Below are 25397 nucleotides of genomic sequence, written 5' to 3'. Positions count from 1 at the left end.
GGATGAGTGTTGAAAACAGAAACAAAGATTAGAGAAGGTTGTGGAGCAAGAACCAAAGAGTGAGGGAAGGCAACAAAACAAGACAACTTGCAGGGAAGCAAGCAGAATACCATTTACTTCTTGCATTCAGGATTCTGGAGGAAGCATCTGACTAGAAAGGAATTAAGGAAAAATGTGTCAACTGGTTTGTTATATTTTAATAAAGACTGTAATGGCTGAAGTTGCATTTAGAGAATTTCTGTTGCCATCTCATTAGATATTTTTCAGAACTATTTCTTTGTAGGTTTCACAGGTGAGTTTTAATAAATTTTTACATTCGAATTCAATGCAGACAGAAAAGCCATATGTTGATAAACTTACTGACACTCAATCTGCTTACCATTATTTCCCTTCAAACCCCAAAATGCATATAAACAGAAAAACTAATCAACTGAAGCAGAAACACAGTATCAATTAGGTTGGTGCCTGGGAACTGAAAAAAGAGCAAACAAAATTAATTCCAATCAGTTTGGTAATAAAAAATCAAAAATGTGTAATAACTCAAGATTACTATACCAAAAAGTCATTGTGATTTGGCAAAGTGTTTTTACATAAACATTTATAATCCTTCAAAACAGTATTCGTATATGTGTCTTATTATCATTTTAAAATTTTGTTTAGAATCACTGTTAAGGTAGTTAAGACTATATGAAAGAGGAAATTGAAATTTGCAAACATACCTCCATGTCTCTTTTGTGGCTATAATCACATGTTGAAGATAATTCAAAATTTAACAGTAATAACAATAAACATTTATTGAACATTTGTTTTGTAGTTTATTTATTTTACATACGTTAAAAAAATCAAGATAGTAGTCATTCAAAGAATGATGGACTTCATTATATTGAAGGACCTGCAAGTCTTTAAGAGAATTCCAGTGATAGAGGGTTCTCCACATTACCTTCAAAAGTGCCCTATGGGAAAAGAGTAGGTTTAAATGCTTAGCAAGCCAAGAGAGGACCAACTCTTGACAATCTGGATAGAACCAGTCAAGTAAGATTCAGGAGCCATTACTTACCACCTGTTAAGTGGCAGAGGAGAAACAGAGCACAGATTCCTATAGGGAAAGCAGGGAGATAATGACCATGCCTTCTTCTGCTTGCTCGCCGACCTTGCAACAGGGCGAAGCTACAGAGTGGACAGAACTTGAATGAGTTTGGAAATTTTGATTACCTAGGACTGAACATATTAATTACTGAATTGATACTTTTCACTAGAATTTATTATTTGAGTGTCCAGAAAAGTTACTGCAATTTTTCTTTAATTGAATCCCATAGATATAGGGGCTCCAACAAAGTGGACTTGCCAAAGCATTAAAAAAAAGGATGCAGCTGTTTTCTGACTTGAACCTGTATGTTTAGTTCAGCCTAACGGTTATACCTACATGATAACTCCAGTGGCTGAGCACAGCATTCAAGGTCTAAAGAAAGTGGGACTCCCTTGCCTCCCCTGCTTCATGCATTCCCCAAACTATTCTTCTCTCCTATATTTTAAATGTATGTGCAACCCTTAGTTGCCAGGCAATTTTATGAGTCTGTTCTATGTTCAAAGTAGTTGTTGAATGAAAATATCCATACCTCATTGCTAAAATATAATTTTTCAAGAAAATTTCCATTGTCATGCAAGTATAAAATGAACCTGAGAAAAATTTATATATATATATATATATATATATATATATAAATTGTATTTTTCTATAGATATATATATGTATATATATAATGACCACTGGGCCTGCACACACACACACACACACACACACACACACACACACACACACGGTATTTAGTTAGGAAACTGAAATAAGTTTGCCTATATTCAAGTCTAGTTAATATCCCATATCTCATAAAGTAATAAAATGCAATGTTTAGGGTTATCATTGTGCTGGATAGAAATCAATTCTATCTTTACTGGGAAAAAATTAATTTTCATACCTATGAATGAATCATTTGTGTGACTCTTAGTTTTCTAAAAGTTAGGTCCCTTATCCCTTAAGAATTGAAAATAGCCTAGTGAATAGGAAGTTAACCAAAGGTGCACAGCTCTGACCCACTAAATATCACCCAGCACTCCCCTGAAAGGACAACCTCTCATGCTTTATTTCCATGTCTTGGACAATTTTTGTGATACCATTACTTTCCTGGTAAACTCTGCCCATTTGTCAAGACTTAGGCCAATTGCCATTTCCTCTATGAAAATGTTTCAACTGCCTCTAGGAAAACTCTTGGTCCCACCTTACCCTCTGATTCCTCTATCACCAACATCAAACCTTAGATCGAGATGGTAGTTATTTTGTATGTCTTGTCTCTCTTCTTTGTGACAAATAGTATTCTTGGCATACAAAAACGTAGTCAAGTTGCACTGTAATTAGGAATCCTGGTTTGAAGTCTAGCTTCATCATTTAGTAGCCGTATAACCTCAGGCCAGTTATTTAACCACTCGGAGTTTAATTGATCTCATCCCTTAAATGAGAATAATGTCTAACACAAAGTTACATCATGAGGAGTAAATGAGGTAAAATATATAAAACATTTATTTTGATATCATCTCTCCATAAATAATAGCAATACTAATAAAGGTATCAAGAACACAGAAAATGATAGAAGGAAGTGGAAGTGAAATTTTGATATACAAGTTTAAAACTCGAGCTTTGAGAACTTCTCAGAATGTGTATTTTATGTGTGATTTGGTATATTTCGCTACACCAGAGGAAGATCCTTAAATGTGAGTCAAAAATGCTTTCCCACTGAAAGCAGATGGCAAAAAGGTACAAAGCATTTACTTTATCAAATTATGTTAATCATAGTAATTCACAAAGTAATTTAAGATTTTCAAAAAAAAAATTAGCTCCAAAAGAATTTTCTACAGGCTTTGTTTCCTCTGTGTTCTTTTAATTTATAAACTGCACAAAATAAATTTCCTGCAATTGTATAATTTTCAGGGCCTTCCACCCAGATATTAACATTTTCAAAAGGAAAAAAAAAAACCTCATAAATTAATAGTTATCTTCAGGAAAACATGACTTTTATTTAGTGAGAAATTTTTATTTTAATGATTGCATTAAAAAAAACCACAATTCTAGGCACAAAGAATGATGCAGGAGAAATTAGAGACCCTGTGGTTCCTGCAGGGTACTTACACTCATCCGAGTGGGTCCCACAAAAGGAAATACAGCACTATTGGATCTAGAAATCCTGCTCTATTACTTTTCTTCCAAACCATCAGTTTTCTCATTTTGGAGGGAGAATAAAGAAAAAAATGACAGTGTTTTAAAGACAGACAAAATGGGAGCCTGAAATATGACAACAAATCACTTGCATTCTTCATGGGGGTTTATCTTGAACCCAGTGGAATAACCACCACCAAAGCAAGTGGAAAACTGACATCAATATGTTCTTAAAAGTGGAATACAACCTCCACACAATAGTTCAATTCCAGAAAAGATTTTTCTAAGTTGGAATTTTGTAAATTGAGTCATCTTCTAAAAGCATTGGAAGGACTCATGATTTAAAGGAATCCGTAGTTCAGCCTGTTTTTATAATACAGACATTCAATGGCTTTTTACTTTCTTCTATTAACTCATATTTTCATAGAACAGAACCAGAAGTTGGCTGATCAGGTTATTTGTTCTGAATATTCTACATTCTCATACTAGAGTTGGAATGCCAGTATATAACCATGAATTGTGTTATCATGAATAATAAACACATCTAACACACCGAGTGCTTGCTTTGTGCCAGGCAGTCTACCAAGTGTTTTATATGGATTATTCCATTTGATCTATAATGAGGTGTATCTTTTTTAATCTAGATTTTATAGAAAAAGAAGTAGAAGTAATGTGTCCAAATGAAATGATGTAGCCTGAATCAGATATAGTCAGTCTGATGACAAAGCTAAGTTCTTTGGCCCTACCATCCAACATAAATGGTAGAGTCCAAAGCTCTACCATTCAGCTTTCCTTATTTTAAAGAGCCTGATGAAGTATCACTTTAATACACGGAAAAAAAAAATTGTTCATTAAATATCCAAGATAAAATTCCTCATTTTCAGTGGCCCAGAATGAATAAGCTTAAGAAATAAAGAATTATTTATTTCTCTTATAGTTTTTTTAAGAGGAATTTTAAATGCCCTTCATTGGGAGTGTGGAAGAAGTAATAATTACTTTATTTTTAGTTTATTGTGAAAGGATTTGGGTTGCTTTGACTCTGAATTTGTGTAAATGGAAAATGCATTTAGAAAATTGTTACCTATAACTTGGGGACCAATTTTCAGGTGTAATGACATTCCAGAGAGTAAATAATGAGATGAATATGTACTCTCTCAAATAAAACTAACAAGTCTCGTAAAGAGGTCAGCTTGGTAGAGTTTTGGGATGTCTCGTCAAGATGGCCATGGTTTCTATCTCATTTATCTTTCTCATCAGAAATACTGCATAATTACACATTAGCTATCCAAAGGAATAAATTAGAAATCCTAAGGGGAACAAACTTTCTTTAAAAATAATGGCTAATTAACATAATAATAATCTCAGTATTTCAATTAATAATCAAGAGATTCTGTTGAAACCCAAAGGGGCTGTAAGCATGAGGTCAAATACTAGAAGTGGTGTGGGTAGGTAAATAGCTTTCAGTGATTATATTCCAATCCTTCCCAGGTATTTAATTTCTCTCTTTACTAACTCTCCTACGAAATCATAAGCAGGAGGCACATGACTCTCAGCATTGATTTGACAACAGGACTATAATCTAACAGAAGACAAAACAGTGAGAAATTGTCCGGAGATGGGTTGTAGTTATTGGAGGGATCACTTTGTTGTCTTGGGAGATCAGTGAAACTTAACCTTCTAGAATCCAAATTTTAGTTGTCCAAATTTTAGTTGTATCCAAGTTTAAAGGTGAAAAAGATGCACTCTATTGCTCTAAGCCTATAGGCTATAACCTCCGACATTTTTAAACTTTGCAAAAAAAGTGAAAAACAATGAAGCTAATAAGAGGACCCATTAATAAATGGAAAAATTCATCAAATGATAAATTTTAAAGTTTGCTTTAAAAAGTGATTAATAGCATTAGTATGTGACTGAGTCTATCACATGTGATGATCAAAGCATTTTAAACTTTGGAGGATTAACATTAAAATCAGAGCTAATCTAGCTGTTTTCATTGCCTTGTCAATTATCCAATTATTTAAACTGGATAATTTATGAATCAGATTTAGAATTAAACCTTTCTTTCAGAGTTGAACCACGTATCTAAGATTAGCAGCTTAGATCAAGCAGTTCTGTTTGGCTGATCTTGTAAACGTGGAATCTTCCAAACCACAAACTGGTTTTGTTGTTTAATTATTCTACAGGTAAAAGGACTGGATGTGTGAATGTGCGAGAAACCCCTCTACTTCTCATTTCTCTAAAGATGAAGCCTAAACAATTCTGCATCCTTTTTGTCATCTTAATTTACTCATTGACAATAAGTACATTTTCTGTCTTCTTGCTAAATGTAATTCTCAAGCCTTAGAAACTAGCCTTTTTTTTTATGCCACAAAAGGCCACGTCACTTAGAAACCAGTCATTAAGAGCGGAGTGGATGCTGCCTCCACCCACCAAGATTGATGAATCACAGTGAAGATGGCTTCACTGTAATCCATTATCTCCAATCTAGCCCATAACATAACAAAAGGAAAAAGGAAAAACTAATGTCCTTTTCATGGATAAAATATCACTAGCTGCATCATCTTTTTTTTCCCCCTACGTTACACATTCCAAAAAGAAAAGTGAAACGGGAGTGGCATTCTATTCCAAAGCAATGCTAATGTATCTACAATCAAGAAAGAAGAAAAAGAAACAAGATTTTTTTTATTATTATTATAATTACAACCAATGCATGTTGGGATTCTCAGCTTGGAATGTGCATTGTGGAATAATAAAATAAAAAGTATTTCCTTTCATCATCACCATCAAAGTACACACAGCGAAGAAACTTGCTGTTAGATAAAAGATTAGCAGCGAGACTGGTTTTACTGTTTACATGATTAAGTGCCCTTGTGTGGTCTAATGTATGTTGGGAGATGCCTCAGTCTCTGAAGGTCAGACATTAAGAATACAAGGTAACAGTGAGGAAGAAGATAAAAGCTTGCCTGTGGCAAAAACATTTCATAGGAAAAGAAACATCTGGTAGTGACTTTCATATTTATGGCACTAGAATCTATCCCCAAGTAGCTTGAGAAAACGCATAGACTTATGCAGTTATTAAAATGAAGAATGTCTTTAAATCTTCACTGGGAATATATTCTCTACACTAACACAAAACAATTGTCAGTTAATTTTTACATAACTTAGAAGTATATGTTATTGATCAGAAACAACAACAAAAATATGACAGTGTATCGGTATACGACTGCTTCTGTAAAAAATCACCACAAATTTAGTGGAACAAAACAATACAAATTTATTCTATTACAGTTCCGGAGGTCCAGAGTCTAAAATCGGTGGGTCATTTGGGCTGTGTTCCTTCTGGAGGCTTCAGAGGGAATTCTGTTTCCTTTCCTTTTTCAGCTTCTGGAGACTACTTGCATTTCTCCGCCCGTGGACCTTTCTTTACATAACTCCGACTTCTTTCTTCTGCCATCATATCTTCTACTCCTCATTCACCCTCTTGTTTCTTTCTTATAAAACCATTATTGGGGCGCCTGGGTGGCACAGTTGGTAAAGCGTCCAACTCTTGGTTTCGGCTCAGGTTGCAATCTCAGGGTTTTGATCTCAGGGTTGTGAGATTGAGCCCCACGACGGGCTCTGTGCTCAGCGTGGAGTCTGCTGAAGATCCTCCCTCTCCCTCTGCCCCTCCCCTCTGTGTGCACGTGCTCTCTGTTTCTCTCAAATAAATATTTAAAAAATAAAACCATTATCACTAGATTTGCCTCCTCTTCTGCTCCCAGTTTACCCAAAATAATCTTAAAATTCCTGATTTCATCACATCTACAAAATCTCTTTGGATGTATAAGGTAACATATTCACAGGTTACAGGAAGTAGGACATCGTCATCTGGTAGAGTGTAAAGTAATACTCAGCCTACCATAGGGTATCCTCTGGCCTCCAAATATTCATGTCCATCCCAAATGCAAAATACATTTGCCCTAACGCAAGGTCCCCCAGAGTATCAAACCATTACAGTATCAACTCAAGCCCCAAATCTCATTAAGTCTCATCCGTTCAAAAATCCCAAACCTCACCATTTAATTTATCTAAATTAGGTATGAGTGGGAGTCTGAGTTGAATACATCCCGGGAAAAAATTTCTCTCCATCTGTGGACCTGTAAAACTTAAAAACAAGTTATCTGCTCCCAAACCACAATGGTGACAAGCATAGGTTAACAGTTACAGGCATTCTCACCCAAAAAGAGAGAAAATGAAAGGAAAAAGGAGTCCTCAGCCCCAAACAATTTCAAAATCCAACTGGGCAAACCCTGTTAGGTTACAAGGCCCGGGAATGGTCTTCTCTGGCACAGCGCTCTGCCTTCTGGGCTCATCATTCTATCTTCTGGGCTCAGAGCTCTACCCTCTATGCCTGCAGCTCCCTCTGAACCATCCTACCCTTGTCATGAAGGGTAGCACATGTTTGCAACTGAGTCATGTTTTTAGCCTATTTTCTCCCTGTAGAATCCTGGAAGTCTGAAAGCCTCCTTTCATTTCATTCCCTCTCTGTCCTTTTCAGTACAAGCTGACAGTGTTTCCGCTCGTATAACATTCTAAACAAACTGAGGGTCTTCTGTGAACATCTCAGGGATTCACTCCATTAGATAAGAGACTCCCCCACAAATCTTTCCGGGATAATCCTATCTCTATTCCCTGCCTCTGCGGAGATGGCTGAGGGGGTCCATGAATAACATGCCTAATCTCCTCAAAGAGCTCTCTGTGTGGCAGGATACTTTGACCTTTAGAGCCATTGGAGGCACTGTCAAGAGATTATCCAGCCAAACCCTTGACTTTATCTCTAGAGTATGCTTTCCTTACAATGAATCCTCTAATGTTAGCATCTTTTACCATCTGGATAGGCTGAGAATCTCTCAATTCAAGTTCTGGTTTCTTTTTGGGTAAGAGGTTTCTCAATTTATCTCTTTCCTCTTGCATTTTACTATCAGCAGCAAGAAACCAAGCCGTACCTTCAGTATTTGCTTGGAAATCATCTCAGCCAAATATCTAAGTTCTTCTTCTACACATTTTGCTTCTAACACAAGTGTAGGACACAATTCTGCTAAAGTTTTCTGCCACTACGTAACAAGAATCCCTTCCCTCTGGGACTCATTTCCTTCTGAGCCCTCAACAGAAGTATCTTTAACATTCATATATCTAGATACATTAACTATTTTGGTATTCCCTAAGATGATACAGGTCTGAGTGTTCCTCACTTCCTTCTGAGCCCTTACCAGCAACAGCTTTAACATTCACATTTCTACCAGTAGTCTGTTTCAGGCAAACTCGGCCTTTTCTATCATTCTCTCAAACTCCTCCAGCCTCTGTTCATACAATTCCAAAACCACTTTTGAATTTTTAGGGATTTGTTAAGCAGCTCTCCACTTTGAGGTACCAAAATAGGCTGTAGTTTCCTATGGCTGTTGTAACAAATTATTATGGAAGAAGAGGCTTAAAACAACTCAAATTTATTCTCTTACAGTTTTGGAGGTCAGAAGCCTAATATCAAGATGTTGACAGGGCTGCATCTTTCTAGAGGCTTTTAGGGAGAATTTGTTTCTTGGCCTTTCCCAACTCATAGTCTGCCTGCATTCCCTAGCTAGTGACCACTTACCAGACTCACTACTACTTCTTTCTCCTATAGTCACATCTCCTACTCCACATGGTCTCTCTCAGGGACCACTGTGACTATATTTAGGATCTATCCAGATAATCTAGGATAACTAATCTTTGCATCTCAGGATTCTTAATCACACCTTCAGAGACACTTTTGCTATATAAGGTAACATATTCACAGGTTCTAGAGAGGACATAGATATCCTGGAGGGGTGAGGGGCATTATTCAGCCTGCCATAAACAGCCAATGAGGACCGCTAAGTGGTAAAATGATTAATGATGTATGTTCATTCATTCATTCATTCATTTCACTCATTCATCAATTATTCATTCATCATTAGTTCCTTCTACATAAAAAAATATCATGCTTGCTGCTGGAGATACAGAGAGAAAAACACAATTCCCATCCTAAGGAATTTAGTGTGTTATATGGAAAAAGACAAAAAGATAAAAAAATTGAAACTTAGTGGATGATAGAGAAAACCTTTAACTCAGACTGAAAGAAAAGGATAGGTCAAGGAAGGTTCAGGGATCAGGACTGACATGTGATGAAAAAGCTGAAATCAGTCAGCCAAATGATGGGACACAGGGCAAGTTCAGGCAGAGGCAATCGCATGAGAAGGAAATCTTTTTCCTATTTCTTAGTTGTTTTAATATTTCAGAGAAAGCCATAAATTAGAGTTGTGATAAATGTTAAACAACCATTTCTTTTTCCTCTGTTGATCTGTACTTTTCATTCTTAAATAAAAATATGTAATAGTTCCTATCACCACCCATTGCTGATCAGTCTGTGGTTGGACATGAGAATAAGCAAACCTTTTCAGGCTAATGATTACTCAGGTTTTCTCTCTCATATATTGAGACTGAGAAACACAGACTGAGTTAGTTGTTGGTAGGCACTGGAGCTGAGATACCGTGATATAGTGCAGTGGTATATAAGAATCACCTATAGAACTGTTTAAAAATATAAATTTAGGGGCACCTGGGTGGCTCAGTTGGTTAAGCGTCTGCCTTCAGCTCAGGTCACGGTCCCAGCATCCTGGGATCAAGCCCTGTGTCAGACTTCCTGCTCAGTGGGGAGTCTGCTTCTCCCTCCCCCTGCTCTTAGGAGCTCTCTCTCTCTCCCTCCCAAATAAATAAATAAAATCTTAAAAAAATATACAAATTTAGAATGCCAGGCATAGTTTCTATCTTGAATTCCCACATAAAAATTGGCAAAGTAACTAGACAGCAAAATCATGACCGTACAGGTAGTATTTACAGCAAAACTATGTGATGAGATATCGCCACAACATATTACCCAATACAGTTGCAGGTAGGGAAAATTTGCCAACTGCATCAGGAACTGCATGGGGTCTGACAGAAGCAATGTGATATTTGACAGAGTCCAAAACAAGAGAACACCAAAAAGCCAACAGATATTCGCTGGAACATGCTGTGGGCCAATTTGAGAACAATAGCCAAACCTAAGGGGTGAAAGAGTGAACTCAAAGAGGGCACAGGAGGATTATCTGAGGGGCTGAAGCAGTCTGTCCCCTACAAACTCAAACTGACCCACTAGAGCTCCCTTCTGAAATGGGAATCCATATTAAGGAGTAACTACCAGCAATGGGATCAAAATTGATCCCGATAGAACAGAAGCAAAGGAAGAAAATAATCCGGTGGGGAAAGCTGACAGAGCCATAAAATCCCACAAAGCAAGCTACCATATATAATTTTTTTAAACATTAAACATACACACACACACACACACACACACACACACTCATGCATGTAGAAGAAAAAACTCTGAAGTTAGACAAATTACTCAAACCAAGACCCTTTCTGAAAGTGCAGGAAAAATAACCTCACAAAAAAAAAAATGAGCAAATATAAGTATCAGACTTAAATTCCATACAAACATCTGCAGTTTAGAAAAGAATTAAATGAGGTATTTAATTAAATTAAATACTTATTTGTTTAAAATAAGAATATCTGGTTCCTGAACTGGGAGGTCTTGGCTATTAGTAACTCACAGCTGTTATATAACAGCTGCTTCCCCCCAATATCCACATTATTTACTTTGTTATGCAATATTCAAGTATCTCCATCTTAGTATCAACAATAAACCTCCAACCACACTTTTTTTGTCTGTATTTTACTAGTTTAATTCTCAGAAGATAGCATTTCTTCTACTTTTTTTTCTAGAAGTTCATTGCATCCTACTACATTTATGTGGACTATATTTATCCTCTAAAAAATGGTTTCTGTCTCCAAACGTATCTTGGTCTATTTTAATGAGAGAATGTGGAGAAAGAAAGGAACCAAGGTTAAATCTAGTATCGATTACATAGTGAATGAAATGTATTTTTAAATAAACTCCAAGGGGTTAATGGTGAGCTTAATAAATGTATGGTGGAGGACACAGAGTGAAAAATACTTAAGTAACAGATATAAGAAAACTGATTAATCTGGTATACTCTGACTATAAAAAAAATAATAAAACATAAATAGAATAAAGATAATTTCACTATGCGGGGTTTCAAAATGGCTATGACAAATGGCCTCTCACACTTAATTCCTAGGTAATGACCAAAAGCATATATACAATTACTTGAAAAACATTTTATTAAATTTTAGAGCTTATATTTTTGGCTTATAGTTCAGCATAGTTTAGATAGATTGGCATGAATTGTATATAAAATCACCAGTTTCAATATATTAAAACAGAGCACCAGGGAAATGGCAGATTAATATGTAACCAAACAAAAAATTTCATCTGCGATAGTGTCAAATGCATTTGTTATCAGGGAAATACTCAGGGTAGATGTTAAAAGCAAATGATGATATGAAATGTTTCTTCCAAACCTTAAATTATGCATCGAAGTTGATGAGACTGAGCAGGACAAACATTCAAAAAAGTATTCAAGAACTTGATGCATAAAATGGACTTCTTGCTATTGTATTTTCTATAATATTGTATTCATTTTTATGAATATGCCTAGAATTTCTTCAGTTGCTATAAACAAAGGAAAACACAGCTTTCAGAAGACTCTATCTCATGGTGAGTTTCTCTGTTATATTCAAAATAAATTTATAAAGTAAATATAATAATATGAAATGTATGCAAATTTGTGAGTATAAATCTTATGTTGGCAATTTCATTCATAGCAACTATGAACATCATCAGTCTCCTTTGCAGACCTTAACTACTATATTAGTAAGTTTAAGGAGCATTATATCATAATCAGTACCTTCTGCCCATGTTATCCATTTTACCTACTATGCCACTAAATCCTTTGATTTAAAGCCCCAGTATGTAATCTGGAAATCTAAATAAGAATTAGTACCTACACTGTTCAATTTTATCTCATCTATACTTAAACAGTGGTGCAAAGGCAATTAGCCAGGCGCTTTGATCAATACTTACAGGCAAACTTGTCCAGTTCAGCTATTATCTTGAAAACAGACGTCAAAAATTTGCTTTTCATTTTTATCTTCACTTTTCTATAATTTTAAATGGAAGGTTTAGTTTATTTTATGTTTTGATTTTCAATTTTATGAACTCAAAGTAGAAAGCTGCGAGTTTAGGTTAATATTCCCTGAATTTAGAATGACTTCCACCCAGATCAAAAAAGGTATTTTATTTTTCTCTAGTCTGAGAAACATTGATACAATCTCTATATTTGAAAAAAAATAGATTATAAAAACAAAATATAGATTCTCGGTACTTATTTTAACCTGTAGCTTATAAGGGTTTTTTCCCCCCTTGGATTTAAAATGAATCTTCATTCATCAAGATTCATCAAGATTCCCAGTTGGGGCACCTGGGTGACTCTTGGTTTAATCATCTGACTCTCAATTTCAGCTCAGGTCATGATCTCCTGAGATGGAGCCCTGCATTAGGCTCTGTGCTCAGCAGGGGAATTTACTTGAGATTCTCTCTCGCCCTCTCCCTCTGTTCCCATGCTCTCCACATGCTCTCTCTCTCTAAAATAATAAATAAAAAAATCTTGAAAAAATTTCCTGAACATTTTATTAAATATCCTTTCTCTACAAATCAAATTAACACAGGGATTTCTCAGATGGTCTAAATGAATTGTATCTCTCACATAGGAACTGAACTAAATCCATTGTGTCTGGACTCTGTCCATCATTAAGTTCAGATCTGGTACCTAATACCTTTCTGTTATCTACTGCTGTATGTCCTCCCTTTAGAACTTCAGAACAGAGACCATAAATGTGGCTAGTGCAAGATAGCAGTCTGTGTAATCCTTCGAAAGAAAGTTAATTTATTTATGACATACTTATTTGCATGATTACTCATTGGTAATTAGCATTTGTATATTTTTTAAAGGCAGCCATTTGAAGTGCCAGTATATATTAGGCTAGTAGAAAGACGTTAAAACAAAGCCCTCTCTTTCAAACTCTCAAAGTCACATCTGATAAGAGAAGGCAAGTCTGATTTTTTCCAATCAGGTTTCTTATCAAAAAAATTTTTCTGGCGAAGATGAACTTGGCTCATCATAGGAAGAAGATTCTGTGGATGCTGTCGCTAAACTCACTTTCTTTTGAAAAACATAAATTTTGAGACATGATAGTGCAAAGAGTAAGTTTTTCATTTATAGACCAATTATAGAACATTCATAGACTACTTGTGCTTAATATTTAATTTCTAATTTATTTTAAAGAATAGGAATTATGTTCATAAATTTTACTTTGCCTAAATATACCAGTATATCCATGAATAGTACCAGAATTAGAACAATTTGATATTCTTTTTAAAAAAATTTTATCTATTTTTTTTTATTTTTTTGAGGCGGGGAGGGACAGAGGAAGAGGGAGACAAGCAGACTCCCTGCTGAGTGGGAAGCTGGACCCTGAGACCGTGACCTGAGCTGAAATCAAGAGTTGGATGCACAACCAACTGAGCCACCCAAGTGCCCGGACCATTTGAGATTCTTAATGATTCTCTGTTGAAACCTGCACACTGGGTCAAAAGGTGAGGGCCCACAAATGCTAGGCTCCTACAAGTTCTGTGCATAGGGATTCTCCCCTTTGGAGTCCAGGGATTTGAGTAAGCAGCCTCCCATTAAGTCCTCAACTTAACTTTTTTTCTCAACAAGTAATCAAGTAAAAAAGTCCCTATTAAAGAGTCTATGGGGGTCAATCAGATTTTCATAATCACTGTTATCTGATGTCTCAACTCTGTCTCCAGCTACTCGTAGGGAAGGAAGGTCTTCTCTGCTTCCAGGACACTTCAGTCTGTCCTTGGCAGAAGCAGAGTTCAAAGAGCCCATGATTTGAGGTCCAGGCGTAAGGATACAGCTTTCAATGTGAGAAGTACTTTCTTGATTGTATGGGTACAATAAAAAAAAGAGAGAGAGAGAGAGAGGAGGATCAGAGGAATCTGTATCTCACCGTGTGCTTCTACCTTCAGCTACAAACCTTGCTATGACATCTGAGGACCAAACACTGGTTCCAAATTTTCAGATGGCATCTGGCTGCTTAGCGTCATCACCTGCTACAATCTTCTTTTGTTCTATACGTTTTCCCTCTGAGTGATTTGTCTTCTTAATATGTTCACTTCGGCCTGACAAGATTCAGCAACTAGCTCAGTCTTCCACATCTGCACACCCTGGCTTGTGTGAAGTGTGTTATAAACCTGTAAATCATCCTGATTTCTTTCATCATTCCATCCTTGTCAAAAAAGTCAGTACCATCTTCTTTCATAACTTTGGCATATCTCTGGGAGGTATTTATGACTGAAGGCACTTTGCTCTCACGCTGGCTAGTATTGCCTAGGTTGGGAAGAACAAAGGATTTCCTTTTAGTTCTTCCAATTTAGCCTAAAGAAAACGCATTTATTCTAAAGTATGAGTGGGAGTGTTGGTGACAGAGATGAAGCTGAAGAGCAAGAAGATGAGATCCTGCACACAGGGGATGCAGGGGAGCTGCTCATGGATAACCTGCTCTTGGCACGTTTCTACTGTATGTTTCACTGGAATCTGTACTGCCAATAACTCTCTTTCTCCAATCTTTAAGGGATCCCATCCAAACTCTGTTCGTTAATTTTGCTTGTGCAGTCATAAAAACTCAAACGTTTTGAACAAGGCTGATGACAGGTCTCTACTGTTTGCGAAATTTTGTTCTGCTGCTTTGTGAGTCAGTGCTAAAGGTTTCATGTTGTCTTACCTCCTCCAGCAAAAATCCTTCCTTGAATGATCCCTTACAAATAGAAGCCCCGAAATATAGTCATGCTTAGGCTGGCACCTCCATGGAGAGGGTCAGTCTGGTCCTGGCAAGAAAGGGTAAAGGGAGGCAAATGAGGCTCTGGTTGACCCATGCCTGTGCTTGGGACTCCTGACTCCAGATGAGGGTCGATCTAGGTCCACACTGACTCACTGACCGCCCCCAGCAGTCCCCAAAGGTGTCTATATATAGATTTCTTTATAAGTGTTATTTATACATATCTTATGTATTTATCAATTCAATTTAAGTTTCTTCCTCTTTTTATAGAGGTTTTAAACCACTTAAATCTATTCTTCTAATTGTTATTTAGATATCATTTTCTGTAATTCTATTTTATGCTCTCATTTTACTATTTCTTAATAACATAATTAATCATTTTATAATGTATCATAAGTGTCAACATACAAGAATAGTCTTCTTCCATACATATCTTTGAAAAAAGAAAATCTGACCACTTTTATAGGTCCTTTTACCTTCTGACACTTATGTACCTTTATCTTGAAGGTAGAGTCCATTAATTTTTACTTTTTTTTTCTTTGTGTCCTATTTTGTTCCAGCAGTTATACCAGTTAAGATTTTTTAGTCCTAGCTCTCATTTTGGTGTTCTGTATTCTAATTTATTTTTATTAGTCGTTTTCTTATCTTTATGATGTTATTTAATTAAATCCAAATATTTCTTCTCAAAAACAACAATCATGTTTAGTGCACAGTCCATTTTTGGTACAGAATTGTACCTGTGCTTTGAGATATCGGTATTACTTAACCCTTGAATGTTCATCATTGATCCCATGAGTCTTTTTGAGATGTCTTGGGACATAGTGAGATAAAACCTGCACAATATGTATTTATAAGACTAAAGTAAGATCAATTTGGATAAAATAAGAGCGTGTACTGAGTGAATTTGGTGCTAGGGAAATTCAAAAAGACAAAAGACATTGTTGCTGAGGTCAAAGGGTGGAATTCCACATCTTAAGATGCTGGATGACACCTGCCAGTGCTTTGTGCCGGAAAAGGTATTTGGATAAGTTGTTTAACCAGTATTTTTTTGATAGGCTGTTTTATTGTATATTGATATTGAAAATTAAATTTAAAAATTCCTAATGTCTTTTTGTAGTAGTTTACATTTATATATTTTACTTGGAACATAATAGGCTTTTTTTATTTCTCTCAAGTCCCAATCTTGGGAATTTATTTACTTTAGTTCTAGAATTTTTTCTTTTATTACTATTTATTTTTATTATTATTTTTGCTTATGTAGTCATCTCTCTTTATTCTGTGTTCTTCTCTGTTGATTCCCATTACTCACATGGTATATTCTCATTCCCCATCTTCTCCTGAGATTATTTAAGTACACTTTTAAAATTATTCCAGTCTCCCATCTATTTCATTACCTGATCTTCTTCAGAGACAGTTCTACCATTCTGTATTAAATGTTTCCAATGCTGATTTTATATTTTATACCTCAGAAATCACTTTAGTCTTTTCTGGGTTCATTGTTAAGAACTGGTTTCAGTTTACTAAGTATTGGTATGAGTTGTTATTATCAAAGTTTCTAGGAATTCATGTGAAAATTTCTCTTTAGGAGTTCATATTACTTTTGGTATTTTTATAATTTCTTCTTTCTCTTTGATGCTTCAGAATATTTTGTTTGTTTCTTTATTTTAAATTGAGAACAGGTTTTCTTTAAACCAATACTCTCTACTAATTAGCTTGCTTACTTCTGGGGAACAGAACTTGAAACAGACTTGAAATCCCCAATGTCTGGAATGGGGAAGTAGAACAACTTAAGAAGTTTCCTTTACTTGCTTTCAAAACTCAAATGTTTGCACAACACATTCCTTTATTTTTTAAAAATTAAAATGCAATTCTTGATTTCATGGTGGCAATTCTATATCCCAAGAAGAGGATTAACAAATGAATAGAAATGTACATATATGTGTTCTTACTGGAATCTATATGTTAAAATGTACACAGGAGCACACTCATAGCCTCAGGCTAGTAAACAAAACAAGCAAACAAAAACAAATATTCAGCAACAGTAGAATGAATATATAAATTGTAGTATGCCCATAAAATGGGATATTAAATAGCAGTGCTACTCAATGTACCACTAATAATTCATGTACTCACATACACAATATTAAGCAAAAAAAAAAATCCAGATACACAAAACTAAAACTCCTCTATGGTGATGAGAGATGGGGTGGTGTCACCTTTGGGAGTAAAGCTGTGACTGGGAGGGAACACAAAGGCCACCATTTGGGAACTGGTAATATCCTACTTATGGCTCTGGAAAAGGTCATATGAATATGTTCCCTTTGTGAAAAGTTATTGAGAAATGTATTGTGAGTTGTGCACTTCTTTGTAGGCATGTTATATTCAATAGTTCATTTTAAAAATGAGTAGGACGCCACTCATTATCTGTATCTGCCACTAATTATCAGTAATTATCTGCATCATCTGTAATGAATACATTATCTAATGATAACATATGTTACATGCCCTAAAACAAGAACAAGTGTTGTGCCTTAAAGACAGGTTGTGATAATTCTGAGGAGGAATCAGAAATGGCTTCATAAAGGAATGGACAGTGTAGAGGATTGATGGGTGCATAGAGAGGCAAAGCACAAGGAGATAAGGTAAGACAGTACTGCAATTCTTTAATATCACATCTTAGTATTAAAGGGCTGAGCATTGTGCCTTGGGCCGTTAGGTGATTCATAAATATCTGCAAAATGTGAACGACATCGGGCTGAATCTTACCTTTGACAATAGAGTTACCACATGTGGAAAAGAAAGTACAAGCTTTTCTTATCAATTATACTAATTATCTTTTGGGGAAATTCTGGAATAGACCTAGGTTTTGGGGATTTTGATTCTTATTAAATAAAAATACATGGGGCTAAGTTGTTTATGTAGTCATTAGCATGTTGGAAATATGGAAGACAAACATCACAAAAGTGACAAAATACTTGCAAATTGCATGTTGTGAAGATTCCAGTTCAATGAACTACTAATTGATTTATCTTTGCATTTATGTTTTTTGATAAAAAGTACGGTGATATTTTAGAAATGCAGATGTAAGAAAATATGAGAAGAAAAATTACACATACCCAAGTCGAAGGTGACCTCCCCACCATGGTCTAAATCTATCCATTCATCCACTGAAACAGCACTTGCTACAGAGGGTCTAATTTCACTCTCAGCAGCATTACTCAAAGAACAAACAGAAAAACCTAGCTGGTCCACTAAATGTGGACTTCATCAATCAGCTATGTTTTAGACAACCATGTCTAAAACAAGTCAATGATGATTTCTCTTGGGTCGGAAAGCAGAAAATCAAATATAAAGCAGCTCTGGATTTCAACAGGAGAGAGTTATCTGAGGCCAACTTTCCACAAGTATTCTTTTTCCCTGCAAAAGATATTATCGGTTACCACAGGGTAGACAACGCTGTCCTCTTCAAAGGAATTTGGAAAATGATGTCACTTACAACAGATAAACTGTGAAATGCAAATGAGGGAGGGAGCAGATGTAGTAGCAAAAAAAGAAAAGTATCATTAAAAAAAGAACTTCAAAATTAATTCTTACCTCATGTAGCTGTGACAAATGAGAAGCCATTGAGGGGAGATAAAGAAGGAGACCAGTGGGCTGAGACTGGATACAGGGAGACAGTCCTCTCAGCAGAAAGCCATGCCTCCTGTGCCATTCTCACTCCTTCATACTTTCCAGCTTTGGCACCCTATGCAAACATGCACCTGCCTCACATATTTCCATAGATCTCCTCCACTTTCCCAAAAGGCTTGGAGAACTCCCCGAAGAGAAATGGCGGTGGTGGTGGGTGGGGTCCTCTGTTCACTTGCTCACAGTGGGCAACCTAGTTAAATAAACTTGTTTTATTGCAATCTCCCATTGCAAGTCAACAAAAGCAAATGAGGTGAATATGAAAAAAATAGAATGGATCGATGTGGGAAAGAAAGGTCACTACATGCGTATTTAGTGAAAAATTTCTAGTCTTACTATATTTGCATACCGCCACAAAATTAATTTCTAGATTTTCAAGTCAAAACTGTACCAAATCACTGGCATTCTATAAACCAGAACACATCTCTCTTTGGTAGCCTTGGTCACCCAGCTAGGTCATTCAGCTTCAGGTCAGCCTGAAGCTATGGAGCTTCACTTTGTAGCACACAGTGGAATTCTTACCCATACAAACCAGAGACTTTTAGGGCAGAAACCCTCCAGGGAAGGGAATACAGTAATATGTTTTTGTTTTGTTAGAGTGGTTCATTCCCAGGCTCCTGTACTCAGCTGGATTTAAAAAACAAAAACAAAAACAAAAAAAAATACCACATGACACCAGAGACTGAGGGGGTAAGAAAGAGAAATGCTCATGTTGTTTTTTGTTTTGGGTAGGGGGAATCTATCTTATATGTATCCCCCATACCTAAAACAGATGAAGGGAGCTAGGGCTCAGTATACGTGGGCTGTGAGGCAATGCATCTAACCTTGTTCAGTATGCACTTGCTGTGTGACCTTAGGCAAGTCATTTCCCCCCTCAACTTTAGTATACCCTTTGTAAAGTGTGGTTGGTAATAATACCCCTTCCTGGGATTGTTTCAAGAATGTAATTAGATAATGCCTATGAAAGCACTTTGTGAACTCTGAAGTGCTCTGTAAATATGAGGGATAAAAGATTGGAAAGCTGCCTCTGGGTGGCTCCTTCTCAAATATGCCCAGATATTAACATTTTAGTGGTGAAAAAAGGAGTGCTAATATTTATCTTTGGCACTTTTCTACTGCAGAAGGAAGCAGTCTAAGTAGAAGGAATATATTTTTCCTTGAGACTCAATAAAGCTATTTTCATTTTAATTGGAAAATTGTGGCACATAAACATTTTTATTTTCCCTGAATTGACCCTTTTGGGAAAAAAAAAAATTAAAAGTTGCTCCCACTTGTCTAATGGAAAAATCTGAAAGACTGTCCCGGTCTTGCCGTCACCTCTGTCTGTGTGACCTTGCACAAGTTACTGCTCTTCCCATCAGTCAGTTCTGTACAACAAATATTTATATAGCCCCAAATATATGCCATGTTCAGTGCTAAGCTCTGAGGAACAGAGGAACAAAGAAAAGAGCAAAAGACATAGTCCTTCACACATAAGAAGTTTACGATTTGACAATTTGTTTTATCTCCCAAACGAAGTGGTAATCACCATGTTACCCACCGGTCAGGCTTGTTATGAGGATGAAAAGCTAGTGCAGGACAGTGCTTGGCAAAATGGATAAGTGGTGCATAAACACAAAGTGGTATTATTACTAGATATAAAACCATCAGCAGCATAGAGATGGTTAAAGAATACTTAGCAGAGAAAGATGGAAAAGGGGATTAAAATTTAGAGAGCTTCTGCCCCATATATACACAGAGATCTACATATATTATTTCAAACATACAACAGACAGGTTAGGTGGATATTAATTGCTGCTTTTGACCAATGGGGAGATTAAGACTTATATCAGTTAAAACGACGCAGCTAACAAATCAGAGCCACGGCAAAGACTCTACAGAAACTGTTGATGTAAACTGCATTGCTTCAGAAATCCACACAGATTTTCACCAGGGAAAGGAGTCATCAAAACTTCACAAGCAGCATAATCAGCTGTAGAAATGGCTAAAAACGTATTTTTTCAACTTACTAAAAAAAAAAAAAAGGCATTTGAAGGAAAGGAACAAATTGAACTAACTTAATAGGGCAACATAAAGGAATCAAAAAACACATTATCCTTTCTTAAACCCCTAAACATAACTCAGGTCTAGACTAATTTTTTTATTTAAAAGCAAAACGAGTACTGTTTCCTGAGTCCTCAAGTACTTGAAATGGATTGCAAAACTGCACATTTCAGTACTCTTATGGTTAAAAGAATCATTTAGAGAGGGCGTCATAGAATCAAAATTTCTGTAGTGCTTTCTATATGGATTAGCATACCAAGCAAAATACAAAAGGTAGCTTAATGCCCAGATATATTAAAATCAAGAGCTTAACTTTAATACCCTCTCTCCAATCAGGTATGGATTTACAAAACATCTTACTATGGTTGTTATTTTCCTTAGCTAAGACTCACAACTAAATCCACCAGCCTGAAAGATTGTTGAGTTATATTGGTATGATTTTCCCAAAATTTATTTCCAACCTATATAGCAGAATGAGATAAACTCTGGGGGTATGAAAAAGCTGGAAACTGCTTAAAAGCAGCTAACAGGAACACATATAAATCAAGGTGCCTGGAATTATAAATATGTAATGACTATTTAGAAAAAAATGTTAAATGATTGGATTGCTTGCTGACCTAAATGGCTATGAATTAACACTTCTCCCTCACAGCAGGAAGAGAACTACTATTTATCTAGCATCTACTAAATGCTAGACCCTGTGCTACATGCTTTTTATACATGTCATTTACCTCCCACAAAAACCCTATGAAGCGATTAATGTTTTTATGTTTTAGCCAGATGATTGAAATTCCAGATGACAGAATTGAGATTTAGAATTCAAATAATGGTCCAAAAGCACACAATTAATGAATAGAGCCAAGATTCATTTCTGAGCCTATCTCTTCACACTTCGATGTCCTAAGTCCCTCTTGCATGTTAAGTCCCTGAGAAGATCACATCTCTTCTCTGCGTGTCATCCGCAAATATAAAAGGCTTGAAAGCCCAGTAAAGGTTCCTTCATTCATTTAACAAATAATTATGAAGCACCTGTCCTCTGCCAAGCCCAGTGGTGAGCAACACAGTGGTGAAGGAAACCTACATGGGGTTGATTTCTGAATTATTCTTCATTTTGAGCCAGAGACATCTCAAAAATAACCCAGAATTGAAAAGAAACTAGACTCTACACAGTGAACCAGATATATGTAGTCTTTCACCCACTGTCTGGTGATTCAGGCTAAATAGGGAGCATACAGAGCCCAGTTGTGTCATCTGTGAAACACAGATAATAACAATTGTACTATTTACTTAAAGGTGGTATAATAAGGAATAAACTGTATAATGCATACAAAATTATCATGAGCATTTATACACACACACACACGTACGTACGTATAAGGATTAGCATTCTGCTTACTAAGGAAAATTAATACGTCTTTAACATATGAGAAAAGCAATTATGTGACATGATGGCAAGTTTTTACCAGGCTGCAAAGACTTGAAGCTCCTGCTCATGTGGACATGCAGAGGATTAAAGCAGGGGTAGTTTGCAGCAACATACGGGACTGGAGAAATGAACAAGGAAGGGAAAGAGGAAGTGGATGTAAATCCTTTTGAAGATGTATTAAGAAATGTGGAATTTTTCCTTGTGGTTAAGCTACTGATACTGAGAGGCTCTGATTTTAATTTTGGCTTTGGGACAGGCAAGGAGGATCACAATCAGACTTGCCTTTAAGAGACACCCCACTGATTTCTGGGTGGGCAGTGGGCTGGCAAAGTTAAACCAGGACGCTGATTAGGAGGATGTTCAAACCTCTAACACAGAGCTCTTGCTGAGTTACCATGACCGATGACTGAAAATAAATGAGTGCTATAGCTATAAACTATGAGCTGAGTAAATAGTTTGCCAAAGAAATGAAATACTAATTGAAAAGCCGGAAGAGTACTGAGCAAAGTGAGGAGGGGCCAGAGGTGATTGAAGTTGTAGCCTCTGGCCTAAGTTTATAGGACTTCCAGATTTGACTGGAATAATCTCCCCCTCCCCTCCCCCGCCAGGCCTCCCAATGATTCTTTTTGTTCAGACTGGGGGAAAAGCAGGATTGCTGCCCTTTGGTAAGTGAAACGGGAGCACCATCTGTGGGATGGTCAAGGCCAACAGTGTGTAGCATTTACTTCGTGGGGGCAGGGGTCTTACCTGCCTGAGAATTCACTAGTGACTTCCAGCCCTGTCTCTGTCATCTCATCCACAATACTCAGAGCATCTTCTCTCTGCACACAGTGCTGCTGTAGAGCGAGGTACTTCTGTCTCCCACAGGAAAATAGATGTATTCAGTTTTGTGGTATCATAATATTAAACAGCTGGTCATTGTTTCTCACTGTCTCACTTCTCATACACTTCTGCTTTGTCAGCCATAAGTCCCATGGCTAAACACTGTGAAAACCAGAGGAAACGTCATAAAAGCAACTGCACTGATGAACAAAACATAGAAACCTTCCGGATATAAGTGAAAAATCCAACGATTCACTTTTCGGCCCTTTTCCAAAATAAGTTCTAAAAAAAAAAAAAAGAGTTCTCATGATATAAAACCTCATATCTGAATGATCTATCTTGTAACTTCATAGTTACAATGACCATCAATCTGATTTAATTCAGAATTTTAAGAGGTGTCTGTATTACTGGGGAGATCTGTTATGCAACTGGAACACAGAAGTTAAACACTTCAAAATTCACAGATCCGATTTAAAAACTGTTGGTACTTAAAGGCGGGTCACTTGACTCAAGATACATTGCCGACTCCTAGACTAGGTGTAAAGGCAGGCTCTGGTTAGCTGAATTGGCCCCTTGATCAAACCATATGGTAGGCTCAAAGGCAATCTTTGTTCAAAGTCAAAACCCCGTATGTAAGTCTTTCCACTATTACTTTTGTATCACCTGTGGACTTTTTATTTTTTTTTAAAGATTTTATTTATTTATTCATGAGAGACAGAGAGAGAGAGAGAGAGAGGCAGAGGGAGAAGCAGGCTCCCAAGGAGCAGGGAGCCCGATGCGGGACTCGATCCCAGGACCCTGGGATCATGACCTGAGCTGAAGGCAGACGCTTAACCATCTGAGCCACCCAGGCGCCCACCTGTGGACTTTTTATTGATATTGGGTTGATAACAATAATATAGTGATAACAAAAACAATGATAATTGAACAGCTGTGGTGTAATGGTTAATATTAAATGGCAACAACAATAATAGAACAGCGATAGCAAGGTGATTAAACATGCAGGCTCTGCATGACACTGTCTAGGTTCAGTGCATTGGCCCCAACGTCCTTTCACTATATGAATGAGCTTAGGCAAGTTAGCCTCTCTGTTCCTCTCCTTTTTTTTTTCTTTTTCTTTTTTTTTAATAATTCTATCCTTCAGGTATACAAAAAAATAGGCATGGTGGATCATAACAATACCATCTAACAGAAATTTATTATAAATATTAAAAGAAGTAATACATACTAAAGATCTGACACATGGTAAACATTCAATAAGTGTTACCCACAGTCATTATTTTAAAAACATATGTATGTATCTATACTATTATATTGTTAACATATTCTTAGTATTATCGTTGTCATCATTGTTTTATTACTATCATTATTATAACTACTTTCTGGTTCCCAACAGCCCCATGAGATAAGTAGTGAATAAAGCTCTATAATTATTCAGCTATTAAGGGCCTGAGTCAGAATTTGAAACAGAAATGCCCAATACCAAAGTCCATAAAGCCTCATTTATTGGTTTCCTATTACTCCTATAACAAATTACCATAAACTTAGTAGCTTAAACAACACAAGTTTATTATACAGGTCACATATACAATATATACATTATATATTGTAGGCCAGAAGTCTAGCATGATGTCAAAGTTTAGCGAGGCTGTATCATGTGCCTTTCTGTCTGTGGGGGAGAATCCATTTCTTTGCTCATTCAGGTTCTTAGCAGAATTCAGTTCCTTGTGGTTGTCAGGTAGAGGTCCCATGTCCTCACTGGCTGCCAGCTGAGGACAATTTCCAACTTCTAAACGCCAATCATTCTTTGTCTCCAGGCCTCCTTCCTTCATTGGCAATTTGAGCAACAGAGGGTCAAGTCTCTCTCATGCCTCAAAAGTCTCCTGTCTATTCTAACATTACATTTCTCTGACTCATTCTCCTGCCTTCCTCTTTCATTTTTAAGGGCCCGTGTGATTATGTTGGGCCCATGCAGATAAAACAAGGTAGTCTCCGTATCTTAAGGTCCATGACCTTAATTCCATCTTCCAAGTTATTTTTGCCATGTTGTATATAACATATTCATGTGTTCCAGAGCTGAGGGCATGGGCACCTTTTGTGGGCCATCCTTCTGCCTATCATAATGTGGCACCTCAGGGCACCTGGGTGGCTCAGTCAGTTAAGCATCTGCCTTCGGCTCAGGTCATGATCCCAGGGTCCTGGGATCGAGCCCCGCATCGGGCTCCAGCCCCGCATCGGGCTCCCTGCTCGGCGGGGAGCCTGCTTCTCCCTCTACCCCTGTTCATACTCTCTCTCCCTAATAAATAAATAAAATTAAAAGAAAATTATGTGACTCCTCAGATTTCTGCTGGGGAC

The 25397-nt window shown here is 36.7% G+C and overlaps 1 pseudogene; it reads right to left on the bottom strand.

Moving 5' to 3' along the window:
• Positions 1-13944: 13944 nt before the first annotated feature.
• On the bottom strand, positions 13945-24874 carry LOC148164496 (BRISC complex subunit Abraxas 2 pseudogene; annotated as a pseudogene).
• Between the last annotated feature and the right edge of the window lie 523 nt (positions 24875-25397).

This window comes from Eumetopias jubatus, unplaced genomic scaffold (genome assembly GCF_037043125.1).
Source record: "Eumetopias jubatus isolate StellerSeaLion01/CBP00866 unplaced genomic scaffold, mEumJub1_p1.0 scaffold_4, whole genome shotgun sequence".
Lineage (NCBI taxonomy): Eukaryota > Metazoa > Chordata > Mammalia > Carnivora > Otariidae > Eumetopias > Eumetopias jubatus.
This window is presented reverse-complemented; position numbering and strand designations above follow the sequence as displayed.